This window comes from Panthera leo, chromosome E2 (assembly GCF_018350215.1).
Source record: "Panthera leo isolate Ple1 chromosome E2, P.leo_Ple1_pat1.1, whole genome shotgun sequence".
Taxonomy (NCBI): Eukaryota; Metazoa; Chordata; class Mammalia; order Carnivora; family Felidae; genus Panthera; species Panthera leo.
Genome location: NC_056693.1, coordinates 58898478 through 58921019, shown reverse-complemented (window position 1 = coordinate 58921019; position 22542 = coordinate 58898478). Strand labels below are relative to the sequence as shown.

Genomic DNA, 22542 nt, shown 5'->3' with positions numbered 1-22542 from the left:
TCCAGGCTCTGAGCTGTCAGCACAGAGCCCGATGCGGGGCTCGAACTCGGGAATGGAGAGATCATGACCTGAGCTGAAGTTGGACGCTTAACCCACTGAGCCACCCAGGCGCCCCTAACGACAGCTCTTTAGCAAATGACTCATGCCTGGGGTTCCCGAGAGGAGAGTAGGAATAAACACGTGAGCAAAGGAACGAGCTATAACAAAGAGCTCTTAGGGGCAGAGGTCCTCCTTCAAGATTGGCTGTGACCCCAGCTTGGGCCAGTGGGCCAGGAAGGATGCATCCCACTGCCTTCACCATGGAAATGATAAAAGGGCCCCTCAGAGAGGTGAGGCCACTCACCCAGAATCACTCGTCTTGTAAGTGGCATCTTCCTGGGCCCTTGAATCTGTGCCTTCCTGGGACATCACACCCCAGGGTGGGTATTGACTGGGGAGAGAGGGGTGTTGCCAGCCAGAGGGGCAGCAGGGGTAGGGGGTGCCCGAGCACTGGGAAAGCTGGGATTTGCGAAAGTGAGGTTGCGAGCCCTCCCGTGATGGGGGTGCTGTGTCCTGGGCACGCCCCAGAGCTCCAGGGGGGCTGACCAGACGCTCTCAGTGGCTCCCTCAGAGACGTCACTCCTGCTCAGCCCGACGGCCCCACTCTGAGCCCTCCCCGTGCCCCCCTGCCAGCACAGCGGGCCCTCCTGTCTATGCTGCCACCTCCTTGGCTCCGCAACTCCCGTTGGCACGGCCGCCACGTGCAGGACATTCTGCCTGCAGACCGGGTCTAAGTGGATGGCACCAGGTCACGCGTATCCCACCGTCTGTGCCAGGTGACGTCAGCTGATGGCTCTGGTTGATGTCAGTGTGTGCGCCCAGGGCCCACCTCCACAGCCCAAATTGCTTACCATTCCCAGTGCCGATTCCCCTCCTATGGAATGAATTGTTACCCGCCCCCCACCCCCCACCCCCCACACACATAGGTTTATAGGTAGAAGCTCCAACCAACAATGAGACCGTTATTTTGAGTCGGGGTCTTTAAGTAGGTGATTCAGGGTAAGTGACGTCATAGAGGTGGGGCCCTTTCTGATGAAGTCGGCGTCCCCCAAGCAGAGGGAGAGACACCTGAGAGCTCTCTCTGTCTCTGAGCGTATGGACAGAGGAAAAGCCACGTAAAGCCCAGCGAGCAGGGAGCCTGTCTCCAAGCCAAGGAGAGAGGCCTCACCAGGAAGTACCTTGCCGACATCTGTACCTTGGATTTGGGGTCTCCAGAATTGTGAGAAAAGAAATGTCTGTGATCCTCGGTGGCATTGTTGTCACGGCAGCCTGAGCAGACACGGGCATCCCCTGTGGCCAACGGGGGGGGCACGTCACGTACCCTCAGGGGCCTCCCCGCCGACAAGCTCTGTCCTGCCCGGATTTCAGATCAGTGTTGCGTGACCCTGTGGCTAGAAATGGCTGACGCTCCCTCACTCGACAGCCGGTGTCTGAGGACAGGCCGCCCACCGGCCCCTCGGGCTGTGGGGCTTCCCCACCACTCTGGGGCCTGTTCTAAAACTCCTTTCAAGCCCATGGGCGACCCCACAACAATCGATGCCTTCCTTTTTTCCTCGAGTTAGAGGTGTTTTCACTGCAGTGAAAAAAACCCCAGGTAATGGAACGGCATTCTTATCTTTCCTGGTGTTGGAGTAGTTTGGCCCTTAAGATGGCAAAATGCTTTTGTTCTTCATGTGTCTGGATGAGAGAAGCAGCGACGCATGGGTCCCCCAAGTGTTACTTTTCACCTTTTACCCCCCCTGCCCCCCTTCGCTCATGGAGATGGGAAGAGAAGTGGGGGAACGATTCATTCTCCAGCTTAGCCTGGTTCCAGCCTCAATGGCAAATGCATGGATTTTATCCAAAACGAGATGAACGGGAGGGCCTCGCGTTTGGGAGGTGGCCAGAAACGCTGTTGGAATGGGGCCGTTCTGCCACTGTCCCTGGGTTGTGGGGAAATGACCATCGTTTTTATTTTGCCAAGGGCCGGTCGCTTATCGCAAGGGCTGGAGGGCCAGGGGAAGTTCATTCCTCGTTGCCGTTTTGCTCTGCGGTGCTAAATTAGTAATGGAACAGCTTGGTCCGAAGGGTTTCTTCCCAGGATTTAATAAAAGGCACAGGTGTGGCTGAAAGGCACTCAGCCATGTGCAGCCGGGGGCAGCAGGAGAGCTGGCTCCAAGAGCTCCTATCTAGGTGCAATCAGCCTTGTTCTGATTTAGGGTGAGCTCGTTGCCAGGGAGCAAAACACAAGGAACCCCTTTCTTTTGCAGTTGGATGCTTTCTCGGGCTATGCGTGTGTGTTGCTTCCCAGTAAAGGTCTAGTCGAATGCTTACTCCAAAACCTCTGGCCAAACCTAAGAGAAGGAGTTGACGTTGGGAAAAGAAAAAGTAGGCACAGTTTTGGCATTCATACACTCCCATTAGGATCATTAAAGGTTGCTTCCCAGAAGAGAAATAAATGAAGGAAGGGATCTGGGGTGCCAAGAGAGTTTCAGGAATCACCATGCTCACCAGTGACATCGCCGCCATCATCGTCATCATCACCATCAACGCCATCACCATCATGATTACCGTCATCATCACCATCATCATCACCATCATCAACACCACCATCATCATCATCACTAACTTTATTTGACCACTTATGTGCCAGGAACCCTGCTCATGCCTCAATGTCTTTAGCACCTCCCTCTAATTTTTTTTCCGTGCGCTCTATTCAGTTTTTCTTCATGGCGCTTACCTCTCCTGGGCATTACGTCATAGATTTATTTGTTGACGTGTGTTTCCTCTGCCCTCTTTTGCCCAGAATGTGAACTCCACAAGGGCTTTTGTTTTATTGGCGATAGGACTCCCAGGACCTAGCCCAGGGCCTGTGACGTGATAGGCGACCAGTAAATAGTAGTTGAATGAAAGGACATTAAGGACAATTCTGTGAGCTGATGCTGTCACAATGTTACCACAGAAGTGAGGGGAGTCAAGCTCACTGCAGCTACGTAGCTTGCCCGAGCGCGTCGGTATAGAATTAGAATTCAGCATCAGGTAGTTACCACAACCTCAGGTTCTTTAACCTCTAGAACAAGCTGTACCTTAATGTTTGCCCGCGAATTAATGGCACATAGATCCTTTAAGACTTTTAAATCCCTACATCTCTGGTTATTTTTTCTAAAGCAAATGAAATGCATCTCCGTTCTCCAAAAGGAGGAAAAAGCGTTCTCTAGGAGTGGACAACCACCCACATCTGCTTCTCTGCGTGACATAAAAACCTGAGCTTGTGTTCTCCAAAAGACTTAATTAATGAGTTGACCAAGTCAGAACCATTTGCCCAAACCAAGGCAGGGATAAAAGTTGATTGACAAGGGTCTAATTAACCCCCCATTTATAATCTAACAGCCTGAGATCTTTCAGGTCGTAAAGGACTTTGATCCTAGAAATTGTGCTAATCATAGTCCCCCACCCCCACCTCCTCCATTTCTGTCTGGCTTCCCTAACTTGAGGGTGGGTGCTGCAGAGGCAGGGCTTCAGGCCTTGTTGAAAAGAAATTAGTTCCCTGCAGTGGCCGAATGAGCTGTCTGTAAAAATAACAACAACCCCACATGGGGTCTTGAGATAGCAATCTGGCCATGGGCTCCCTCAGTGGGGACATCGTTTGCATAGTGATGCATGCCAGATGGTTCTGAGACAAATTCCAGTATCTGTGATGATGGAGAAGCTGCCACTCCTTGGGGTGGGCTCGTGGGGGTGGGGTGCGCTGCTCTCGTGGGACTCAGGGAATGACCCTCGTTAGTGGTGTGTGGGGCGGGGATCCAAGTTAAACACTGGTGACAGACAATAGGGCGGAAATGATGCAGCGTGGTTGGAGAAGTGGGTTCTGAGAATGGTGTGGGCGTCGAGGGGCCAACAGGCAACACCCCGGGGTGTCCTCTCCCTGCTCCGCCTGAGAGGTCCAGAGAAGTGGGTCCAGATTTGGTGATTCCGGAGACCAGGGCATACTTTGTTTTGAATCAGGTGTATTGACATAGGCTTACCGACTTTTACTGTGTCTGTTAAGTTACTTACAAAACAAGGGAACAAAGAGGTTGACAGAAGCAGCAAAAATCCCTACGATCTACCTCCAAAACCAGTTAACTTTTTTGAAAAGAACATCTTAACACCCACAGAAAGCGGGAAGAATGTCATCACAGATGCAACATAGACCTTCTCAAGGAAGGGCGGTAGACGACCACGGGCAAATTTGTACATACTCACATCGCCCTTATTTCTCTCATTCATCCTTTGGTGAAAATTGGTTGCAGATCCACCGAGCCCAAGGCCTGGTGTTTGTAGGGTGACAGTAAGTCCCTTTGGGCTGGGACAGTTAGGTTGAGGCGATTGCTAATTAATTAATGTTTACTAATTGGTTTTAATGTTTCCTCTCCCTCTCAAATGGGCTCCAGTTTAGATGCTCAATTATACGGTCACCCTGAGACTTTGGGGGCCTCTAGTGCAGACAGGGATCAAGACTTTAATTCTGCTCCATGACCCTGGGGACATATTTTTAGTGCTCTTTGAAAATGCTTTCCTTGTGTATTTCAGTGAAGGAAGGGAAAACCTGATACGCTGAAATTTGTTCTTTCCCTCTCTCTCTCTCTCAACAGCTTTGTTGAGACATCACTAACATGTAGAAAGTATAGATATTTATAGTGTATAACTTGATCTTTTGATATACGTATACGTTGTGAAATTTCTTCACCCTTCCTTTTCTTATTCTACATGATGGTCTGAAATGTCCTTGTATAGATGAGCAAGCAGTGGAAGAGAGATTTTAATGAAACACGATGCATATAATTCTGTCCAAATTAGTCATGTGACTTAGAAAAGAGGAAGATCTCGAACTTTCCCCGCTTGCCTGCTATTGTGCTGGAAACTCACTGGATACTTAGCACCTCATCTCAGCAAATGGGGACACAGCACCAACAGACAACAGGATGTGGCCAAAACAGGGCGTCTACTTGTCTCTTCCCCGACTGAATTTTATTACTTACATGTTGCGTCTTGCTTACAGAGTCTAAATGACGGAAGAGACGCCTCGTTCCATCACCATCTCCCACGCTGCTCGTAGTCTGCGTGTACCCGTGTGCTAACGGAGAAGGGATGGGGACTTTGATGCAAAGGGGGGTTGTCAAGACGAAAACCCAAATAGTCACCATTGAACACAATCTTTATGTTCACGGAGTGAGAGATGGTGTGTCCCCTCGAAAGGGACCGTGAACCATCCTGAACGTTAGCTACATCTAAATGTCCCCAAGTGCTAGGTGATGACAGTGCTGGGGCTGCTGGCAACAACTGAGGCAGCCTCCCGAGGGCCTGCAGGCATCCCTGCCTGAGCAGCTCTGTCTCCCCTGCACACTGGGTCCACACACTGTCCAGGAGAGTGAAGGCAGCAGACACGGGCTGGTGCCCATCCCCCCACCCCCAATAACCCACTTGACTCTAAAAATAATTGGGTTTGATGGGGATTTTCGAGATTTTCTGGTCCAGGCTACTCACCTACAGATGAGAAAATTCTACAAGGCCCAAGAAGGGGCGCCCCAGGCACTCGTGTTCTTGCCCAAGACTGTAGGTATTCAGTAATTTTTTTTTAACCTACGGTGGTCCTTGGGTTTGGCCAATCAAACGAGTTCCCCAGTGATGTGTTCTTCATCCCCCTCTGCCCTGCTCTGACCTGCATGGGGTTGGGACCCAGTATGCCTGCCTCAAGCTGAGCGAAGCCTGTCCTCTGCCAGAACGTTACGTGGGCCAGGCCTTTGGCCTCGGGACCCCCATGGCGGCCACTGGTGCTGGATGGTTGGTGGAGTCAGGCCCTCCTCAAGGGAAACATCTGGGCGCACAGGCCTGAATTCTCCTTTCTGAGTGACCAGATTGTTGAACAAAAACAAATACCTGCTTTGTGCATATTTCTTTCCTTTTGGGGGGTTCAAGAAGAGTTGACGTTGGAGCCACGGTCAAAGACGTTGCCAAAACAATCAGAAGCTCTCTGAAGGAAAGGGTAGCCAGTTGCCAGCATTGAAAGCAGCAGCCAAGATTTAGGAAGCTTAAATACCTAACCTGCCTTGATTTAGAACCCTTTTAGGCTGACATTTAATATCGACTTGCCTGGTGGGCAGGTTTCTCGCAGTGTTTGGGGAAGGCTAAATGGGACTGGAACAGTGATGACCTCACCCAGAGCTCGGCGCCCCTCGGGTCTGGTGCCTTTTTGAGCTCAGAGCGGCTCAGTCTGTGGAACTCCCAGGCTGGCCCCACGTTCCCGGTGGGATTTGGAAAGCCCTGTGTTTATCCCTAGGGCGGAAGGGGGTGCTTTTGGTGGGGGGGACGGTGCAGGCCCACCAAGGGAGATCGATGCAGACTACACAGCATTCGTTGGTCTGATCATGGAGAAGGCAGATGCAGGCCAGCTAGAGGCAGACCCAGGACCGAGGGGTGGATATTCTGGGGAGTCACCTTCCATGTATTGTTTGAATGATGACAGCCATCCAAAATGGAATACCCTGGTTAAAGAAAGGTCTGTCCCCACGGGAATCGTTCTGAGGCTTAGATGACCACTTGGCTGGAAACATTGTTAAAGGGTTTCAAAGGCTGGAAAGGGCGGGTGTGGGCTAAATGAAGTCTAAGGTCTGACAGCCAATCAATCCGCGAGAAAGAGGACATACTCACCAGGTTCTATTTAGGGGTCTCTGGTATATAGGAATCCCTCACTTAACTGGGGTTTCAAATAGGGATCTTAGCTAGCTGAAAAGCGACCAGGATCAGCAAGGAAATACCAAATGAGAATTGGGGACCTGTTGCTGCAGCGTTTGCATGGTTTCTAAGTAAGAGGGCACACAGGGTCTCATTTGTGACGCGGTGACTCCTACTTTAGACACAACTCTAACAGACTCGGTGGATTCCTCAGCAGTAGCTGGTAGAGAGAAGTACATTGAGGAAACTGGGAAGAACATACTTTTTAATACCAAGAGAAAAGGAATCAGAAGTATGGCAAAGTGAGGCCATTTAATGAGAAGGCAAACATTTGGACAAACTTTGGGAGCACACAAAGCAGGGCCAGGCTGTGGGTCATCGATAAGAAGGTGAATTGTGTTCGATGGCCTCTGTGAAAGAAGACGGAGTAATCTACACCATATTTTATGGAGATGGGTAATAGAAGATTGAGAGGTAGCTCCGTACCTGGGAATTTGCAATACACGTGGCGGAGGATGTATGAGTAAGAGCCACATTATGAAATTATGTCTCCGTATCCGTATGAAAGTATAAACAACTTAAAAAAATGAGCATGGGGGCACCTGGGTTTCTCAGTCGGTTGAGCGTCCGACTTCAGCTCAGGTCACGATCTCACGGTTCGAGAGTTCGAGCCCCGCGTCAGGCTCTGGGCTGATGGCTCAGAGCCTGGAGCCTGCTTCCGATTCTGTGTCTCTCTCTCTCTCTGCCCCTCCCCCATTCATGCTCTGTCTCTCTCTGTCTCAAAAATAAATAAACATTAAAAAAAAATTTTAAAAATGAGCATGGGACAGGACATAAGCATTTCACAGAAACACTGTACACATGGCCAATCTACATGCAAAATGTGCCGACCGTCATTAGTAATCAAACACAGGCGCACGGTTGAAAAAGGAGACTTGATTTTTGTCTGCCAGACTGTCCAAGATTTAGAAGATATTCCAAGTTAGTTGGGGTGTTGGGATGAAGATTGGTATGCGTTTTGAAGAGCCAATCTGGCACTTTTTATCACATTGTCATCTTATCCATTTATCGGTTTTACCTAGAAATCCCACTCCCAGCAATTGCCCCCCCCCCCACCAAAATGAATCTGAAGATATGTGTTCAGGGATCGTCATTGAATCTAGAATTACAAGATGTTAGAAACAGCCTGAAGTCCACTGATCTTGTGGAATATTCATGTGGTGAAATATTAAGAAAACATCTACAAATGACATATGCTTGTGAAATGATGAGGACGATAGATTGTGAATAAGATAGTGTGGGTGAAATATACCGTTAAGGAACAAAGAAAGCTGTAGAACTGTATACGAAATATGATCCTTTTGGTATAAAAAATTATCATTATTGTTTAAACTATATTTATACCGAACTCTGAAGCTATTCGTGGGTCTTTCGGCTTGGAAAACTGGTCATTTCCTTTGGGTCAGGCACTCTGCTGGACTCTTATGAAGATGATCTAATTAAATCTTCACCAACATCCTCTAAAGTTGAGCCTCCTCACCCAAGGCTCAGATCATCGTGGAATCTATCACCAGTTAGTAAAGTAAGTGGCTCAGTCAGGATTCAAATCCAGATCCACGTGCCCTCGGAATGTAGGCTCTCAGGAATTTACCCATCCGTCTGTCCATCCAGCCATCCAGCCAGCCAGTATTTACTGAGGGTCTTTTCTGAGCCACAGTATGCTACACGCTTTTATTTGAAGCCGTGACTAAGGGTAGAGAATTTGTATGGGGAGCACACGTAGAATGCACAGGGACCAGTTCCTATTTGAATATTCACAGGGATAAACGACGAAAACTCTATTTTCCAAACCATAGACATGGAACTGTTGTGCCTTTCTGACATCTGTTTCATAATGTAGGGAAAGTCCTAGGATTGAAAACAATCAGGAAATGGAAATCCAAACTGGGAGTGGGGAGGGGCTCAGAGGGCTTTGCCATCACTGAGAAGCCTAGATGGCATGGAGGAAGGTCAGCACGAAGGTCTGAAAGAAGCTAGGGGAGCCAGGGGGGCGCCAGGGGTCTTTGGGTGGGGACAGGGGACCGATTCGGGGGGTGGGGAAGGGACCGGTCTGGGAGCAGGGCAGGGGGAGGGGGTGTCGGGGGCCCAGGGCTTTACTTGTAGACCCAGAGGACAGAGAGCTGTGCTCCCCACTGGGGCGCTGCTCAGAGGCCAGGTGACCAGAGGGCCTGGGACTTGTCTTCGGCCCAGAGCAAACCCTTGTTGGAGCTCGCTGGGTCACTGGTCAGCCTGTACCCCATCGTGGCCACCAGGCTTGTGGGGAACTCTTGAGAAGGACCAGTGTGTAAACGCCAGCTCCAAGTGGTTCTGCCTAGATCCATCTGGAAAGAGGACAGGCACCTCCTTCGTTTTATTTATTTATTTTTTCTTTAAAGCCCTCCAGGTAATTCCAAGGTGCAGGCAGGAGGAGAAACGAGTCTGAAATACGACCCTTTTAAATACAATTACCCATTCACCCATCTTGCAGTCCTGGGTGCCCATTTCTCAGGTGGGGTGCCGTTGGGGAAACCCTGTATGATGGGGGTGGTCTCTGGGCCTCAGGAAACAAGATGCTCATCCAGACACAGCTGCACACTTGGGTGTGATCTCGGCTGAGTCACTGTCCTCCCCGGACCCGCGTGCTGTCCCGGGAGGACTTTGAATTGCTCACCCCTGATATCGCACCCAGTGACCTCACCAATAGCATTGAGTGCTTGTGGAACGAACGAACGAACGAACGAACGAATGAACTATGTGAGGGCTATTTCAAATAACCTAACTTAATCCTGGAAAGGCAATATCCCTGCCCACTCTCACCCTTTACAGCTCTAAGTATTTAAATCCAGACTCCCTAGAAGGTCTATACCTCCACCCTTCCCATTTCCTAGGGCGGCGATAGGGTTAGAGGGTCAGAATGTGCTGCTGCCATATTTCCAAAACTCTATTTCATTTGCAAAAACCTCAGAATTTACAACCCTAAAACCATCCTTTTCACCACTGGCTTGGAACATCACCAACCCGCCTGTGTCAACCCCTATTTAACCCGCCGGTTAGACCAGCACACAAACAGTAGGCATCTCCAAAAGGTCGGCCTTCCCAGACCGGCGACCCTTCCGCTGTTTTGCAATTTTGCAAGAAGGGATCTGGGGCCTGACCAAGTCACAAACTATCTGATTTGAGCTTTTTCCCACTAATTAAATTCAAACCATTAATCAGATGAGAGACTGTTTTCTTTTTGCCTTCGACCTCAAGCAGCTTTTGTCCTTTGGATCTGTCACTCTGGGAATTTTACCCCTTCAAGAGGATTCGCTCGAGCTTTTGAAGTTGGCGGGGGGAAAGAGAAGGCAAAGGAGGCAGGCGAGATTTGCTTTATGCAAAGTGGCCATGAGGCATGCCTGTAAAGCCGGCTGACCTAGATCCGTTATCCCCGCAGCCAAAGAGATGGGATGTTGCTGTCCTATTTTGTTTGCTTAGCTGCACGGTTTTCGTGTCATGTGCCCTAGGATGGGTGTAATCGGTCTTTTAAAAAAGCATGTTACAGGGGCGCCTGGGTGGCTCAGTCGGTTAAGCGTCTGACTTCGGCTCAGGTCACGATCTTGTGGTTCACGAGTTCGAGCCCCGCGTCGGGCTCTATGCTGACAGCTTGGAGCCTGGAGCCTGCTTCCGATTCTGTGTCTCCCTCTCTCTCTGCCCCTCCCCCGTTCATGCTCTGTCTCTCTCTGTCCCAAAAATAAATAAACATTAAAGAAGCATGTTACTCCGCACTTCACACCCCTGACTCTTACCCAGACTGGTGTTTTCTCTGGGGAAAAAAAAAAAATCCTGGAAAGAGTTAAGTACTGTTCGTTCCTTCCTTTAAGATCAAGTTTTGCGAAGTAAACTGGAAACGACAACAGAAAAATAAATACCAGCCACTTGCACTGTGTCCTCTGTCTTGCTGAAAGGTGACCCTGGCCTTAAGGGGATGAGGCAAAGTGGAGGTTAGACTGTGTGCCACCACAAAGTGAAACAAGAAAAATCTAGAACAAGAGTCAGCCTGTGGGATTTGAACCCAGGGACTGGGGAGAGGTCAGGCCACAACCTGCCGCTTGACATCGCTGTGTAATGATCTACGGTGTCTGGTTTCCAGAACGTCATGGTTATCAACTGCTGCGGCTTACGCGGATTAACTTCTGAACGCCGAGGCCGGTCCCGTTACTTGGGTTTGCTCTGTTTGCTCACGTGAATCACATCCCACGCGCTGATGCATCAGGAAGTGGCTGGAGCCCGTACCCAGTGGCAGATGTTTCCATCCCGGAGCTGAGGGGACAACTCTGGTGAGTGCAGTCTTTTTCTATGGCGAGAGGACCCCGCCCTAGTCCTGCCCCTTCTGCACCCGTGTGGGTTCCGGGTTCGGGCCTCTCTGGAGGGAGAGCCCGTTAGCTCATTAACCAGGCAGCCGATTGATGGTTCCCACCTCACGAGAGCTCCAGGCTGGTGACCCTGGTCACTCTGAGAGTGGAGGCCCCGTCACCAACGTTCCCTGAACCATATGCTGTTGGAGGTGCTGAAATGTGGTCCCTGACCTCAAGGGGTCATCTCTAATTGACTTTGTTTTGGTCCCGAGTATCAAATGAGCAGAAACAAAGAGACATCTTGAGGGGGGTGTGCTGGTCGGCTAAGGGGATTTCACGGAGGCTCCCGAGTTTGAGGGCCAGTGATCTCAGCAGGAGCTTCATAAATGCTCCCACGGTCGGAGCATCACCCCTGTATCAGCTTCGCCAGGTGAGTCTGTGTCGAGAACGGTGCTTTAGGTCGAAGGCGTCAACCTCGGAAAGTTAACGACCGTATCGTCTGGCACACAAAGGGCAGGGGCCACCTCCTCGTTCGTGAATGAGGGAAGCCACCACGGGGAAGGGCCAGACGCGGGAATGCTGAGCTCTTTGGCGGGTGGGCCGGCTGGCAGCCAGGCCCGAACCCTACTGGCACAGCCACGGACACGCTCCTCACAAATCAGGAAGACCACCTCCCTCGTGACCTTGAACTCCACTTGCATTTGGCGAGGGTCAGGGACGGCCTCCTGGAATGAGGCACAGACCAGGCAAAGGTGTAGCGGTTGGACGCTCTTGGGCCCAGCTAGAAGGCACCACTGGGCAGGCCACACGCCTGCATTTTGCCCAGCACCGAAGGCCACCCTTCATGGGGGAAGAGGGGCTGTGGTCCATGCGTAGAGAGAAACCATTTCATTTCCTGTGACTTTAGTACAGGACCTTCAACGGCAGCAGGCTGCTTCTCCTTTTTTTTTTTTTTTTTTTTTTTTTTGGCCCGTGATGCTTTGAAAATGGGACATTTCACGTATAAATGCTGGTATCCTGTGGCTTTTGATAAACTCAGCAGATCTGGCCACCCTGGGCCCGTGTTCCTGTCTATAAATGAGGGTCTGGAGCTCAGCCACGACTGTCGCTTCGGGCAAGGTCTGGGCTCTCAGTTTGCCGCAGACCCCACCACCCCCTATTGCCTGCTCCTTAGCCGGTTCACGAGTGCACAGCGTCCGCCTGGGTCCTGGGGGCCACGCGTTTGCAATGCTTCCGAGGGTTGGGGAAAATGCGTCCCCTGTGACAGAGTCACAAATGATGTTGAGAAAGTCATGCACAGTTGAAATTCCTTGCAGAGAGACTGGAGCAGGTCACTGATGGGGGAAGCCGATAGCCAGTCACAGGTTAACGAGCCTTCTGCTCTGGGGAGGATATATAAATATACCCCAGAGGGGATCTGAACTTTCCCCCACCTATCTGATCCGTCTCTAATTGTTACCAATTGGTATTCCCTTACGCCCATGCTTTCTTTGTAACAGAGACCTTGTTCTCATTCCCCCGCTGAGAGTGACCCTGTTTTCCAGCTGCCTGTCCACAGGGGTCACTGATTTCCTGGGACAAGAATTTGGGGGTTTTGGCGTTTAAAACCTCCAATTTTCTTTCTTCCCTAAACTGGCTCCATTTATCCTAAATCATTAAGCGTGCTGGCGTCCTTGAAAGCTGCTCTCACTGGATTCATATCACTAAGCAAAGTGACAAGAATTTTACCAGGCGTGAGACACGCTTTTTACATTGTTTGTGCTTTTCTTAAAAAACAACAGAACAGAACGACACTTTAGCAGACGTGCGTGGAGGCTGGCTCCCGTCCTGGCTGGCCTCTCAGCCTGCACGGTGCGCAGTTGTCTGTGGGATTGTGAGCTGGGGGTTGCTCTAAGTCCCGTGCCGTGCCCTCCGACCTCGGATGCGGTGAACACGTCGTGGGTGAGGCTGAGTTCGCCGCCCGGGACTGTCCTGAAGTCTGGGCTGGAGCGAGGGTCTGAGGCGCGACCGCTCCCAGACGGAGATGTGGCCCCGGGTCGGAGCGGGTCGGAGCCCTCCTCCCTGGTGCCTCTTGGCCCGCGGGTCCAGGGGGAGCGGGTGGCGGGTGTGGGGGGGCTGCGGAGGGGAGCGCCAGCGGTGGATGTGCGTGATGCCCCTGGATCGCACACCCTTATGGCCAAAAAGGCAAATTTTATGGCGTGGATATTTTACCACAGTGACAAAAAAGGCAACGGGAAGGAAAAAAAGACTCTTCGATGAGAAACCTTTAAAATGAAAAACAACCATGAGGGGCCCAGAAAGACGAGGGAAAACCTCGTGTTCGTGAAACAAGGTCGTGGCCCGTGTCGCTTTCCTCGTGGGGGACAACTGTGTGCGTTCTCACACACACTCTTACACACGAGTGTGTCTGAGACACATGCACGCTCATACGCTCTTGTACACACGTCTCACACGCATACACACAGACACGCACACACACTCACCTACACACACGCACACACATGTGTCTGTCACACACGTGCCGGTCTCACACACACTCCTGCATACACTCGCACACATTGCCCATCACACACACACACACACACACACACACACAAACACTCACACTCACACACGTATTTGTCTCTCACATACACACACTGACACACACACTTGTCTATGTCACACAGACATACACTCATTCGTACACACTCACACATCTGTCTCACACACACACACCTACATACTGTCGCACACATACACACAGATGTGCACACACACATACATGCACGGCAATCACACACGTCTGTCTCATACACACACTCACACATTCACCTGCCTACACACTCACAGACACACTCATCTGTCTTACACACACCCACTCGTACACACTCACCTGCACACTGTCACACACAGGTGTGCACACTCATGCACACGTGTGCTCGTCTCTCACACGTGCAGGCGTGCTCACACCTGCACACACCCTGGAACCCTTTGAGCCCACGTGTCGTAACCATTGCTGCCAGCTTGTCACCAAGCCACGGACATCCTGGTGAGACCCGGTCCCCCCACGGCTTCGGGGAGCGCTGAGCCGGTGTGTTAGCGTGCGAGCAGCACAAACCCGCCGTCTGAGACAACACACGCTCGCAGTCTCACGTTCCGGAAGCCGGGAATCGAGGTGCCGGCAGGGCCGTCCATCCCCGTCTCTGTGTCTGTCCTCCCCAGCAGCCCTCCCCATATGGACCCCAGTCGTATTCGATTAGGGTCCGCCCTGCCCCCGTGTGACCTCATCCTAACTAATAACATCTGTAACGACTCTGTTTCCAAGAACGTGTGCGTTCTGAGGGACCCATCCGGCACCTAATGCCCCGAGTCCCTCCTGCCCCAGCACCTCTGAGAACCTCTCGATTCCTTCTGGAAACCCACGACTGTTTCTCCCGAGCATCTGTGACTCGGAAGGGGCCGCTCCAAAGCCCCGGCTGTCACGGTTTAAAGGGAGCGAACGTTGCAGCCATGGTTTTGATTAAGGGTTGATGGGCCATGTCATGACATCATCAATAAAATGAGCATAATAAAAGAAATAATTTGGTAGGAGGCATGGGAGGGCAGCCCAGACCTCGTCGCGAGCCTGCACTCTGCAGCAGTGAAAGGCCATCCCAGCGCTGGCACGCCTCGGGCTGCCCAGGGCGACCCTCGTCCGCTAAGCAGTTCCACTCGTGCCCGTCGACTCTGCGTGGCCCCGCCAGCCCGAGGGCTGCCTACGGGTGTCGACTGCGCTACGCTGCCGAGCTGGGTGAACCGAGCCGGTTAACTGCCAGCTGCTGGCTCAAATCCTGTCTTCTGGAAATGGCGTGCCAGGGCTGTGGTCTTCCTGCAGCGGGGGGCTCTGGGGGGACTGGGTCTTCGTGGAGCTGTGTGTCGCTGTGCGGCCAGCCTGGGAAGCTGGCCGGAGCCTCCAGAACAGAAGCCAGAAGGGGGTGCCGGGGTTTAGAATTAAGCTCAGCCTTAAGTGCAGGGTCAGGGACGTCCTTGGCTGGACTTGTCCACGGCTGTCGTTTCCTTAAAGCACACAGATGAACCAATAGTCTCGTATGATTTTTAAACTCCGTGTCCCTGTACCCGTGGTTTAGAAAACTTGCTTCCTTGGGAACTGGGAAGATTTTGAGCATTATACTACTTCTAGGTGTTGCTGTTTGAATGAGGAACGTTGATGAACGGAATGAGCCCGGAGATCACAGGGGGCAGGCGACTGTGGGGCCTCTGCTCGGGGCTGTACCCAGGTGGGTACTTGACCAGGGCGCCGGGCCAGGGGGGGCCGACGCCAGCCTGGGACCGCTGCTTCTGGAATGGGGTGACTTTCCGCAACTTGCCCACCCAGAGGAGGTGTTGTCTTACCGAATTTACATGAAGACACCTCGCTCGGTAGCGGGGCTCTGGCCGGAAGAATTCGAGCATCCGTTTCAAGAGGAGAATGGACACACTCCTTTCAAACTGAAGTCCCCCGTCAGTGCGTGCGGCAGATGTCTTGTCGCGCACCTGTGACGCTCCAGACGCTCTGCCATCTGTGGGGGAGGAGGGCGGGGACGGAAGGGTCTCTGGGTCAGAGGACACAAATTGAACCGACGGGTAGACGTCACACGGAGGCTGATTGCAGCACAGAGATGGAGATATGCTGACCAGGGTGGCTCTCGGAGAAGCGGTTTGGAACTGCCCAGATGTGGAAGCTGGGCTCATCCTGTGACTGGGTCCCTCGGTTCCTAGGTGTGTCCCAGCAGCACTGTGTCTAAGTGCCCCGAGCTGGAACGGTAACACGAGGCGATGGCACCGGCACCGTCTTATGAGAGTGAAGCTGGTGAACACAGAAGCTAGCGCTGAGCGAAAGGAGCCGGTCCCAAAAACAGATGCGCCAACACTGTTCTGGTGGGGTCCAAAAGCCGGCAGGACCTCCTTACTCGTGGCCGTACCAACGCGTGCCAGGTGCAGAGAGGAGCCGGCCACGGTCAGCTCCCGGGCTGAGAGGACGCCGCGTGGGGGGAGCTAGGGCCGGGGGCTTGGGGCGCCACCGTGTTGATGACCCCGGCGCTCGCCTCCGGGAGCAGCCCGGACCCGCCCTGAGACCACCTGCACCTTTGCTTCCTGAGGGAAGTGTCTGTGAAGTCAGGTGCCTCTTGGCTTTCCCGAGTCTGTCCCGTCTTCTGTAAAGGGGAATAACAGACCCACCGGACAAGGGTGTAGAAAAGCCCACGTGCAGCCTGGTGGTGTGACCCGGGCACAGGTGGGCGTCCGGGGGGTGCTCCCGGGCACTGCAACAGCGCTTCGGGTGACACAGGCGTGCTCTTAAACCTGCACTGACTCCCAGCCGTGTGGCAGGCGTCAGACGCCTTCAAAGAAGGACTTAGGCTGAGACAGAGAGAGACGCACAGAGACAGAGACAGACAGGTGGAGAGAGGGAGAGGGGGTCCCGCCGCACATGGATGACACCGCTCTGGCCCCGGGGACTTACGGCTCTCAGAGGCCACTTCCTGTCCACCCGTCCGGTGAACCCTAGACTAGCTTAGCCAGTCCTCACAGTTACGGAAGCCAGTTCCCAAGTCCTTGCAATAAATCCCCTTACAAAGCCATACTTACCCCCCGCTTATCAATTAGATCATCTCGGGCCCATCATTCAGCCTCCCAGACTGGAAATATCGCTTCACGGAGAATTAAATGAGAGGATATAGTATAAAGTTCTCAGCCCTTGGCTGTTTCCATTAAAAAATCTCCCAGAAATGTTAGGTATTCTCCTCATTACCCTTGCTCATCACAGGAATTCTGCAGAACGCTCTGATCCTGTGGGAGGGTGTGGCAGAGCTCCGGGCAGAGGGCTGTGCCCTCCCGCACACCCCGGGAAAGGGCGAGAGGGCCAGGGGCAACCGCAGCCGGGGGCAGGTCAGTGGGGGCCAGGCGGTATTTCCAAAGGAATTAGTTTTCACCTGACGACGACAGATCACGCTGAAAATGCAAAATGTCCTGAGGAGGGGGACACGCTGGCACATTCCATCTTCCTTTTTTTTTTAAGTTTGTTAATTTATTTCGAGAGAGAGCGCATGAGTGGGGAGTGGGCAGAGAGAGAGAGAGAGAGAGAGAGAGAGAGAGAACCCCAAGCAGGCTCCATGCTGTCAGCACAGAGCTCGACGCGGGAGTCGATCTCACCACCGTGACAAAATGACCTGAGCCAACACCGAGAGTCGGACGCCTGATCGACTACCCCCGAGGTGCCCCGTCGTCTTCCTTTTCAGACAGACTGGGCCATGGCGTGCCTCCCTCCCGCACGCTCCTCCCACAGAGCGGCGCCTGCTATCCCGGTCCCCCTGCTCCTGAGCCTGGGCTGGCCTGGGTGCCGCGCCTGACCAGCGGACGGCTGCAGGAGTGACCTGTGGTTCACGAGAATAGGTCACAGGGGAGCTGGTGCTTCCTCCTGGGTCTCCGGGGACGCTCCCCCGTGGGAGGCGCCCCCCACGCAGCACAGAGTCCCGGCCGCATGGACGGGCCGCGTGCAGGCTCCCAAGCACAGCCCTGCCGAGGTGCCGGCTGACACCGTGTGCGTGTGACATCTTGGGCGCCCGTCCGCCAGCTGTGGACATTTGACGGCATCCAGAGGAGAGCCCCTAGCGAGAACCACCCGGCTGAGCCTTTCCTAAATTCCTGGCCCACGAAATCCTGCCCCCCCTGCATGCGCCGCCCCCAGAAGCAGAGCTGGCCGGAACGGGGGGTGGGGGGCTCCGGGCGATGTTCAGGAGGGGTGCACGGGTGGTGTCCCGCCCCCTCGGCTCCCTAGGTGAGGACCCTAGGCAAGTTGTTTATCTCATCTGTTTAGAGTTTCAGTAACAGGGGCCGCGTCTACTGGGGCTGCCCTGAGGCACGAACGTGGAAATGCAGAGCCCTCACCGGCTGAGCCTCCAGCGATCTGTGGACGCAGGGCAGACACGGGGGCCGGTGATGTGGCAGGAAAGTCTGAAGCTGCCTCCTTGGCTTTTCACACAAGGGAGGGCCCTTGGCCAGCCTGGTCAGGGACAGGCAGGGCTGTGACTCACAGTGTCCTTCTCTTCAGCCTGGCTTGGGAAGGGAAAGTGTGACGCCATTGCAATCCGGGGAATTTTCTGCTGCGTCCAGACCCGGGCTTCCTCATGTCTGTCCGGGGGTGGGGAAGGGGACCACGCGGGACAGAGGAGGATTCAGATGGGAGGAAGGGGGGTGGGAGAGGGGCAGAGCCGTGGCCGACGCGCCCGCTCCTCCGCGTCCCCAAGAAGAGAGAACTCACACAGAAGACGCTCTGCTCTGGTCCCGACGTCCCATGTGAACCCACAGCCTGGACCAACTCGCAAGGTTGGTCCGGCGAGCCCCCTCCTCCCGAGAGTCCTTCCTTACCTGCAGCCCAAGCCCACTGCTCCGAAGGTGTTCCTGGAGATGGCACAACAGACGCACAGACCAGGCCCCCGACGCACGCGACGCGGACAGCACCCGGGAGCCCTGGGACCCGAGTGCATCACCTCGCGAGCACCCACGGTTATTCGCTGACAGCAAGGTGTGATAAACCTCCAAACACCTTCTCTCACCGAGCCTTCGTCGTGCCTCAAGTCCACTCTCACTTGGGGCATTGGAGTCTTGAAGCCCCCAACCGGAAGTGAATAGCCCCGCGGTGCAGTCACGGCCACCATCCCTCCGAGGTAATCCGCGATGGTGGCTGACATTTATACGGTGTCCGTGGCCAGGCTCCCTCTGGAGTGCTTTGTGTATTCCAGCTTTGTGTCTCCGTGCTGTCCTCAAAATCATCTCTGAGGTGATGGATGCTAGATGCCGTTCAACAGACGGGGAAACTGAGGTACAAGGCCCTCAGGGAGTCTGGTCACGGTCACAGATGGGACGGGAACCCAGGCCTCTGACTGCAGGATCCGGGCTGTGAACAACTATGCCATCACCCTGGTGAGGCTCAACAGCTACAGCCTGGCAGCCATGGTGGCCACCTACATCTAAATAGACGAAGATCCAACAATTAAAATTCAGTTCCTCGGTTGCGCTAGCTCGTTCGGGCCCAGCAGGCGGGGGTGGCTTCCCTGAGGTGGCGACACGGGGGTGATGCCTGAATGGCAAGTGTGAGCCACTTCTGTGAATCACGCTGGAAGAGTGAGTGGCCAGCATTTTTGGAAACCCGCGGCTGGAAAGGAGCTGGGGGAGGGGGGGTGGTGGTGGAGGAGCACCAAAGGAGGAGGGGTGGGGGGTCAGGGTCAGGCCACGCAGGTGGACAGGACCAGGCCCCAGAGGGCATGTGGGCTGCAGGCAGAAGCGTCACATTGATTCCAAGTGCAAAGGCAAGGTGCGTTTGTCTCGCTAGCAGTGAGTGCGTGGGAGACACTGTTCTTTCCTCCTCCTTTTCCAGGTCCAAGCGGGGCCACAGGTAAGCGCTCTAGACAAACACAATCAAAGATGCTGCAGCCCTGTCTACCAGCTCCTTCTCTGGGACGTGGGGAGGTCCCGTGGGGTCTGAGCCCTTCACCGGCCCCGGTCCTCGGAGCGGGGCTCGGGTTCCAGACAGAGTGTGAGGGGGACGCGGGCACGGGTGTCTCTTTAAGACAGGCGGGAGCATCCCCAGGAAGGTGGTTCAGTGCAGACGGCTGCGGTACCCTCTGGCCCCGTCCGGGCCGCACGCGGCACGTACACCCGAGCGTATCAGCTGCTTTTATGTGTGCGGGCTCACTTTGCAAGGAGCCCCAGAAAGTGGGGGCTGCGTCCGTCTCCTCAAAGGGAAACTGGGTGGCTGGGCGACAGTTTGTCACTGAAGGCTGTTTTGTGCCTTGGACGCTCTGCTCTGGGTGCGTGTGTTACCTATTCGAAACACAGGTAAAGAGAAACCAAGTCGTTTGGGGTAGAGGCTGGCGGGCGTCTCGAATGGGGTCCGCCTCCGTGGGAATGTGCCGTTTCATGGTGAGACTGTGTAATCTCAGAGGCTCCTGTATCTAAAGGAGAATGTTAAAGGTCTGGCCCAACCCCCACAGCACAGAGAAACGCGCCGAGACCCACGGCCACACAGCTGCCTTGGGGCGTCCGGCTCTTTTGTGACCTGCCTCCTGCCCCCCAGGAGATGCTCTCTTGGGCCGGACCCTCTCCCTGGAAACCTCCATTTCTACATTTTTTATAATCCTGTGGTGCAAGAGAAAACTCTGCCCACGTGGTGGCTTCTATGTTTTCCAAAGGAACTTTATCATCCGACTGGGGGCTGTGGGCGGGCTCGGCACACTGGAAGCCCGGGGACTCTGTGCTCTGACGGGTGAGGCGGTGTTGTCTGGGGCCCGGGGATGGTTTCTAGCAAGACTGGGGGCGAGGAGGCTTTTTGGCAAATCCCAAACAGCCAAATATGGAAGATTTCATGCAAAATAATGGACTGGGATCTGATGTGTGTCTAATCCAGTGTCTGTGTGTTCCTGAGTGCAAAGAGTACAAAGTATTTTCCTAATTTGTTCTTATTGAACCTGGCTTCATAGCAGTCACCTTAGGTCAAGACCCATTGTAAGCACGGCACAGACATTAGAAGCACCACCTGACGGCATCTCCGAGTGTGCCCCTTGGAGTTGTGTAGATGCAGCTTTAAGTCCCAGTTCTGCCATCATCAGCTGTGGGACCGAGGCCAAGTTACCGGACTCTGAGGGTCGGTGTATTCACCTGCACAATGGGTATGTCTCCAACTATCACAGACCTGTAAGAAATGAACTCCTGTCTTAGTTTGGACCACAGGCGATCACTGACTTTTGACCTGTTTTTACACGCAGCACAGGCAGGCTTCATATGGTTCAAGTGTACAAAGAGCTTAGCCCATGCCAGCCCTCGGAAAGCACTCAATAAATAATCGTTATTTTCTTTCCAACTTCTTTAGCCAGAGAGGGGCTTAGCCTGCAAGAACCTTCCCGCCGGAAAGATCCTGTGTCTCTCCGTTCCCTATCCTGAGGCCTTTGGCTCCCTTGTTCCACACCACTCTTCAGCGGGACTCACTCACATAACTAAAAGGCTTTCGCTGGGCTCCAGCCTTTTAAAAGAAAGAAAATTGTGATAATGATTCTTTGTCTCCATAAAGTCTTATTTCCAGTGGCCTCAGCATCAGTGCAATACGGTTGCCCCACACAGGCGCCTTGAGGTCAGTTTAAGTAATGAATCCGGGAGCAGAGAGCTCCCAAGGCAGGCTCCCGGCGATGCGAATTCCTCAGCCATATGTCGCCCCTGCAAGGTGGGGGGCCCCATCACAGCTCCTGACAAATGCACGGCTCCTGAGCCAGAGAACCGCAGGAGGTGAGGTTCACATGGGCCGATCGTATCAGAAGATACCCTCACCCGGGGAGGCACCCTTTCTAGTCCCTTTCCTGCCCAAACACCACGGCAACCAACATGGAAATGCTATTCTGCCTCTGGGGTCCAGCCCCTCGGATGTCAGCGCCTTTCTCCAGGAGGGAGGCCAGATGTGTTTGCAAATTGCTAACTCCTCTCCACATGAGAGGTGACCCACAGGCCCAAGTCCCACCGTTCACTTTGTGGAAAAGATGTCAAAGAGCACCGACATGTGGGGCTCTGGAGGGAACCAAACGGGTGGCCACAGGAGCCCAATTACCGCTGGTCAGAAAGGAAATCAGACACCTTCAGCCCCTGCAGAAAACGGCTGTGGGCTGCCATGCCGGGAACCCACCCCTCCGTCATCAGCCCCAATTGTTTCTACGTGTCTCGAGCAACAGCATGGGTCCAAATCATCATCGATGACTTTTTTTAATTTTAAAATGTTTTTATTTATTTCAGAGAGAGAGAGAGAGAGAGAGAGGGAGGGAGAGCATGAGCAGGGGAGGGGCAGAGAGAGAGAGGGAGACACAGAATCCGAAGCAGGCTCCAGGCTCCCAGCTGTCGGCACAGAGCCCGACGCGGGGCTGGAACGCACGCACCGCGAGATCGTGACCTGAGCTGAAGTCGGACTCTCAACTGACCTAGCCCCCCAGGCGCCCCTTATTTACTGAAACATCCATGCGATGTGGCGACTACGTTGAGCATGCTGTAGAGACGGTTTAGTGAGTGGAATCCCTAGGCGCTCGTATTTGAGAGCCCAATGAGGAAAACAGCAAGATTGCGTGGCTGTCGCCGAGGCAGTGACCTGGTCAACACACATCAATCACACCCTGGCGGAAATGCCTGCACACTCAGCCACCGCCGCCGCCCCCACCCCGCCACCCCCTTGCCGGCCCCAGGGTTACAGGTCCCCCATCACAGGGTGTGTCCACCATGTAGCAATTTATAAAGTGGGTACTTTATAAATAAGCATCATCAGGAAAGAACGTCGCCCAGAAAACAGATGCTTGGTTTTCTTGCAAAGATCCAGCATCAAACACACACTCAGCATGTTGTGGAACAAAACATTCCACATTTCCCTTCGGAAATCAGAATATCCTGG

At 53.6% G+C, this 22542-nt stretch overlaps 1 long non-coding RNA gene across 1 annotated transcript; it reads left to right on the top strand.

Annotated features, from left to right (window-relative positions):
- Positions 1–1092: 1092 nt before the first annotated feature.
- Positions 1093–21126, top strand: LOC122208775. The gene is made up of 4 exons (XR_006197352.1): positions 1093–1633; positions 10901–11087; positions 20603–20791; positions 20992–21126. It is a non-coding gene; the product is annotated as an uncharacterized LOC122208775 (long non-coding RNA).
- The last annotated feature ends 1416 nt before the right edge of the window (positions 21127–22542 follow it).